The sequence below is a fragment of the Atta colombica genome, unplaced genomic scaffold (genome assembly GCF_001594045.1).
Source record: "Atta colombica isolate Treedump-2 unplaced genomic scaffold, Acol1.0 scaffold111, whole genome shotgun sequence".
In the NCBI taxonomy this organism is placed as follows: domain Eukaryota; kingdom Metazoa; phylum Arthropoda; class Insecta; order Hymenoptera; family Formicidae; genus Atta; species Atta colombica.
The window spans coordinates 802,758-809,924 of record NW_017259197.1 but is presented as its reverse complement, the minus strand read 5'-3'; the positions used below and the strand labels follow the sequence as shown (position 1 = coordinate 809,924).

Genomic DNA, 7,167 nt, shown 5'->3' with positions numbered 1-7,167 from the left:
TATATATATATTTATGTGTATATATACATATATATCTATATATGCGCGTTATGTTGCTGCTTCAGTATGTTATATTTAGAACGAGAGTGCTTGATAATGTACCAAACATTTTTTTATATGATAACGTTATCGATTTAAGAACTGATCAAACAGCAAACGCGTAAGGTCAGATCAAGTTTTTCATACAAATCATAAAATGATGTATCACATTTACTCATCTTTACAGACAAAATTTATCTAGTGTCATTAAAATGGGTTTTTTTTTTCATCTAAAATTCTCTAGTATTCATTAAATATAATCCTGATATATAAATGCACAGGTCCGTTGATTCTTTGAAAAATATTGATAAAAAACTACATTTCTTTCTTAAGCACGCATTTGAAAATCATAAAATGCACAAATAAAGACATCGCAATACGACGCAACGTCAATGTTGAGCGCACTCCCAAGCAAATTACTTACGTAATCTGCATCAATTATTGAGCGGTATGACATAAGTCATAACGCAATCAACATTATTTTTTACAATCGCGTAGCAGTCACTCGCGACATTATTATGATATTTTTTTCTTTCATTCTTGAACGATGCACTGATTAGAGAACGATATAATTTTAATTAATCTCTTTGTCACAGCAGGTCGTTCGCCATTCGTTGGGATCAATTAGGTCACCCAGTGTATATATCGCCATGCTCGAACAAAGAAGACGATCGAGCACGGAACTTGGTCGATTTCGAGAAGCCACGGGTTCGGTGGGTGAACAGGTTTTAGTTCTCACAAAAGAGAACTCACCAAGAAGCCGCCATCTATGCCCGTAATATCGCGATGGTCAAACGTGAATGCGCTGGCATAACGACGCGTAGTTATAAGTTATAAGCCGCGCCGAATTACCGCATCCGAGATAGGCATCGCAAATCGCGTCGCAATCTTCCACGTAGCCATTGTCGCTTCTTTTTGTTTTCTGCCTTTTTTTATAACCTCTGCACTCCTGATTATCGCAGGCAATTTCGACGATGATAATTTTAATGCCGATTTAATATTACTGATGGAATTATATAAACGCAGCAGTACTTTCACCGGCTCAATGAGACTAAATTTTCACACAAAGCGAATTTCACTTGACATTATGAATGCCGGATTACCGGTGCGGCGACAAACGAACACAATGTCGAGTAAATTGCGAGTGGCAAGCGCGAATATTCTCGCCGGACTGCTTCCAGATACGTGACTTCAAAGTGCGTCATAAATTTTTACGCCTCATTCGCGACGGGCTATTATAAACTGCTATTACAATATAATCCTGCATAAAATCGAAAAAGGCTTCTTTAAACATTGCTTCATTATTGTGCTTTATTATATATGATTGGTAAACTGGTGACCTTTATGCAAACAGTTTCTCCCATTTCAGGCATTGCCCAGTTGCCAACAATTTCGATTAATTTCTTATTGGTTAATCAAGTGCGATTATAAAATAAAATTCGGTCGACACGACGGGTGAGGAACGAGCGTTTTCACTAATGCGATTATATCCAGCGTTTCGCTTTCCAGCGCGAACGGCGCGACGTAGCCGTGCGACATAATTTATTTCCGCGGAGGGAAATGTACAGTCACTTTTTGGCGCGGCGACTGAAGTTTCTCCTGGTAATAAGAAGAGAGTCGCTTACTGGAACGGAACCAAGTGGCGCGTTTTCGCGCGCGCGACAGAAGGAAGAGAGCCCGCGCGGCACGTAATTATCCACTTCGAAAACTCGGCGCCGCTTTAAACGCGGAAGAACGGCGGAGATGCGACTCGGTGCGGTACGAGGCAGTGACAAAACACGACAAATTAATGGTCGGAATGCGCTGATGTTACACGTACAGCCGACCGTTTCGAGCTGCAATACATGTCCCAAGAGGAATTTCTGTACAGAATATCCTGTTTCTACTATGTTACCTCTCATCCACGTGTTAGACAATTCAAAGTGGAGTCTTGCCCGATAAAAATATCTGGATAATTCTTGAATTATACCAAAAACAACCAAAAACGAAGAACTTGGTGATAATTAACTGAAAATAGTGCAAATCATACTATATAGTGAAATCTCAGTTTTTTCATCATCTTTTCAAGTTAATCCTCCGTCAACATGAATTTTTACTCTTCCATCATATAATAACAAAGGTTTTCGAGAAACAAAGCAAATTTTTTATTATTCTGGATTATATAAAAATTTGAAAAAAATTTTGATATGTTTGACAAAGCTTTAACTTCAGTTTTTATCATCATAAAAGCCAGATAGTATTTTACTTATTTTTCACATGTTTAAATTTATCTCTATTTAAATTTATCAAATCTGTATAAATTTATGTTCCTCTAAATTCTTTAGAGTAGAATGTCACTCTGAAATGTGAAAATTGAGCCTTGAACAAGAATCGACATTTCACTCTTCAGAGAATGACATTCATTCTAAAAATTTTTTTTTAGAGAGTACTAAAATTCTCAATCAAAATATTGATAATCCTTTAAATACTCCTGCCGGTGAATTCTATTTAAGCGAAAAATTTTTACTGAGAAAAATTTGAGTCAACATTGATGTAATTAATACATGAGTAATGGCATTGCGATACTCAGTATAAAATTCAAAGAAATATATAATACCAAGTCACTGATAAATTCTTCCTAATTAACGTCAATGATAAAAAAACTAAATGCCAAACAGATTGCTAACAGCATACGTATCATTACTTCGATATTACCTCGGATATTTTAATGCTATCGTAAACATCCCCAGACTGCATACAGTCGAGCACGTATTGTGCGTTTTTATGAGCGCTTGGCGACGTCTCATGAGTCGTTTCATTGCAATGAGATACTTTCGCGGCTCGGTAGTTCGTCATTCGACATTGGAAAAGAGAAAGATTTGGTAGTCAAGAGAGTAAATGACAAAAAAAAGAAAAAATTCCAGCCGGAGAAAAAATGGGTTACTCGCTCTTCATGGTCTTTTAAACGCCTCCCGTTGCGCAAAGTTGTGTTAACATATCGTGCGCCCACGTACCACAGTCGTAATTGCAATATCCGCGTCAAGTAAACATCCGACTGTCGTATAGAGAATTTGTAATCGTCAGCTAGTCTTCGCTCATTTCCAAGCAACGGCGAAAAAATGAAATGGCTTGCAAATAAAATCTCAAAAGTGCGTTTTAAAAACTAAAATGTGTGGCGATAGATGCAAGAAAAACCATCTCTGTTATTTTGATTTTTAGATGAAGTTGAAATGATCCTTCTCTTAAAAAGAAAAAAGAAAGATATTACGCAAAGCGTTTACTTGCATAAGCTTTTAATTCTTCGCGTTAAATCTTGATGAGCTAATCTCACGTTTCACATTAAAGTACCGTCAACTTGAAACTAACTAAAGAACAAAACTTTATTCTTCATTAATTACTTATTTTAGAGCGCTTTAGATATCTTAACAATTAATTCTTCTAGTGGTCATTAAAAGACAATCAGAATTTTCAAAAATTCTGTCATTAACCAAAATTGTTAAAACAATTACATCAAAGTATTATTATTTTCCACTTTCCATTTCAATGTCGTAATATTCGATATGATGTGAAACTGCAAGTATGCGACATTAGACATTTCCCGCGGCGAAATGTATATCATTCCCTTTTCAAAATTCGCTCGACAGAATCCCCTTTATCCTTAAAACAAATATAAGACTCGCACCCCCTTAATTCCTAAATATTTTTTGCGATACAGCCCGGAGCTCAACTTGTTGCGCTTTACAGGCTCGTCACCGCCCGCTGAAATTCCTATTTGTTCCAGCAGCGAGGGGCGCAATAAAGGACGAACTGCGGGTATGAAGTAGAGAGAAAAGAGGCTGAAAAGAGAAATAAAGGAAGCGACATACGCATGGTAGAAGATATACGAATTGGAAAGAAGAAATTCTCTAAAATGATTTGTAGAAATGTCTTAGTACAAATAGAACCATTCTATATTGCTTGGTTCAATTCAAAATGCAGTTTCTTCTCGATTGTTGTGAATGAAGCATCAAAAATAACCTTAATAGAATTCAATGCAATTTATTGATTTATAAAAACAATTGAATAAAAAGTTTCTTGTTTTTTATACGTCATCAGAGGAAAATGATATAAGATGTACATTCTTGCCGAATATAAAAAAATATATATATAAAATATATATTAAAAAATTTTAAATATATTAATTCATAATGTTGGAATCGTTAAGTATGATATTACTTGTAGTATGTTTCGTTTCGATTAGTCATCTGAAATAAATCGTAGAAATATAATAAAGAACGATCATATTTATGAGAAATTTGAATATACATATAATCCACTTTTTTTTTTTATTATAAATGATTCATTCAGAATAACTATCAAGAGTGAATCATGTAAATTTCCCTTTAACAGATTCGGAGGAAGAAGGAAGAGTAGGAGAATATGGAGTCTCTCAAGGGCGAATCCGGCAGTACCGGTTTAAAGGCAAAAAGAGAAATAATAAGGGCGGGGCCGTGACGGAAAGCGGAAAGAGAAGCAAGAGAAGGATGGAGGAATCGTCGAGGGACAAAGAGAAGGACGAAAACGCGAGAACGAGGACGAGCTTAGGGATGCGCGAAACAAATTGCAGGAAAGGGAAGCAAGGGTGGCGAACGGTAGGGATGCTTAATGATAGAGAATTGCAAGTAATGGCGAGTAACGCGGCCTATTTAACACCCCCGCCTTATCCTATCACACGAAATAACCTCTGTGTCCCCGTTAATATTTTCTTATCGTCTCTAGCAAAGGCTACTCGCCGTGAAATAGGTCTGAATCAAGAACAATAAATGCGAACTTTTATCCCTATTACTACATTCAATGTGTGAGTGTATACGTTGCATTTAAATAAATAAAAATGTTATAAATAATAATATTGAGATTGAATTTTCGAGCTCAAGTGAATATATACAGAATAAATAATAAACCTGAATACGCTGAATACACAAGCAACCAAAGTCCATATTCGCTATTCGTTCGTGATTCATTTACCGTATATCTACCTTTACGTATATTAGGCTTCTCTACTCTGGGCGCCATCTTAAAACTGCTCGGCCGAGCAAATTATTACGCTCCCAGGATGCAATTTCTCCCGCTTTAGAATAGTGTAATAGTGTTTGTCCCTCAGGCTTACGAGCGTATCACGAAAAATCGTCGTCGCGCAGATATTTTTCAACTTAATCGACGGTGCTTAAAATGTTTGTCCCTGATTCTTAAACGTCCAACTAAAAAGTTGTCTACTGTGTGAAGGGTAAAAGATGAAGATTTGTCCGAACTTTTATGAAGGAGATATAAAAACATAATTTTACCAAAAGGTTTTAAATCAATTTTTGATAAAATCGTTTCTTTTATAATACAAGAGAGGAAAAAAATTGAAAATCGCGAAAATTTGTGAGTAATTTCGTTCTTAATGATTTGCTTAAAAAAAAAAAAAAAAAAAATGTCCACTGCATTCACTTTAGGCATGACGATCAGAATAAGCCATATAAAATCAGTTTTGATCGACAGACCAACGGTAGCACTCGAGAAGAAATTGATGCAGAAGCACTTGAAGCTGATCAGTTACTCGTCTGCGCCCTAACGAGGCAGTAATGCTGCTATTACGCAGCCGTCATTCGTAATTTCGTTTTACGAGCGAAACGAGTAATCGGTTTAGTCGGCCGGGCGCGTCGGAATAATTGAACGTTGCGAAAAAAAGCGGACATCTCGATCGTAGCGCAAATTCCCGCGTGCACGGATACACACCCGGCTTTTTTTGTGATAATTTAATCCCGTGAATTCATCGCCGCCAAATCGCGGATTTGACGAATTTACCTTGTGCCGTGCGAGGCAAATCAAAACACCGACATCAATATTCCGTCTCGACGAGATGATCGATTGAGCGAACTGTCGAAAACCTATCCGTCGACGATCTGGCGTGTCCTCGAATCATCTGGCGTCCCCATCGAATAATCATAAATGTCATTTCAATAAGCATGTCTTTTTGATCCTAGAAACTCTAATACTGCTGAAAGCTAACTAAAGATTATTTTTGTTCGTAATCGGAATTTCAATTGTTAACCTAAATCCTTTTCGTTTAAAAAATATTAGTATTATATTTCTATTATATGTTGTTTTAAGATAGAGAAATAAATATCTCCAATAGAAAAGGAAAAGGGCAAAAAGAAAAATCCTTATAAATTTTCAATCGCATTTCTATAAAAATCAACAAAGTCCATTGAATCCCGGTGGTTCAATCTAAAATTGATACAAGCGAGGTCTCAAAAAATCCCCGGACAAATCGCGAGACTGTCGCTCCTCGACAAAAATCGCTGCGAGATCCTAAAATTGCATTAAGCGACCGAGTTAACGAAGGTGAGCGGAAACTAGGTACGAGAAGGGACGAGTTGATGGACGAGAAGAGAAAGAGTCGGGGGAAGAACAAAAAAAGAGACGGGAAAGAAAGGTAGGGAGGGAAAAGGAAAGAAAGGAAGGAAAAAAGACGTCGGCTTCGACGTCGAGTCCGGGCGCATACTCGAGTCAAACCAAAACGAGGTCCGGTCCCAACCTTCCCCGGAACCAGCCTTGTCTACTCTCTTCTCTCCCCTGTCTCAAGCTGGCTGTCTTTATCCTCACCCCTTTTGGTTCTCCATTCTCTTCATCCTTATCCTCCTCCCTCATAGACCGTGAGGCACAGTATTAAGCCACGCTCACATAAAACACTTTTAATTTCGTATTTCTTTCTTCGGCACGTATCCCGCCGGTGCGCGGCGCCGTAACCAGTTTATAACCGGAGTCAAATGTGCAGCGCATGATATAAATTATTTATTCCCGTCAAAGCGCTGTCGCATAATTCCGTTGAATTAACATCGTGCGCGATGTGCCATAAAGAGAATAGTAGAATAATAGTTATTTCCTTTTTACTCATTTCATGCAGACTGTAACAAATTGATGTAGTAACAGTGCTTTCAAATGCTTGAAACATTCAAAAAATATGTCAAAGTATAAATATCTAGCGAATATTCAAGATCACAGATGCATTTTTTTTTCTCCACAAATTCTTCTATCACAAAATTTTTTTTTTTTTCGGAACAAAAATTCTGGTTTCTCTTTCTTTTAACTATTTTAACCGACTAACCTATATAATTTAATAAATGC

The 7,167-nt window shown here is 37.0% G+C and overlaps 1 protein-coding gene across 11 annotated transcripts in view; it reads right to left on the bottom strand.

The window, feature by feature from the left end:
* LOC108693943 (zinc finger protein 36, C3H1 type-like 3) overlaps positions 1-7,167 on the bottom strand; it is a 354,810-nt gene that overhangs the window by 250,497 nt on the left and 97,146 nt on the right. The window lies entirely within an intron of this gene.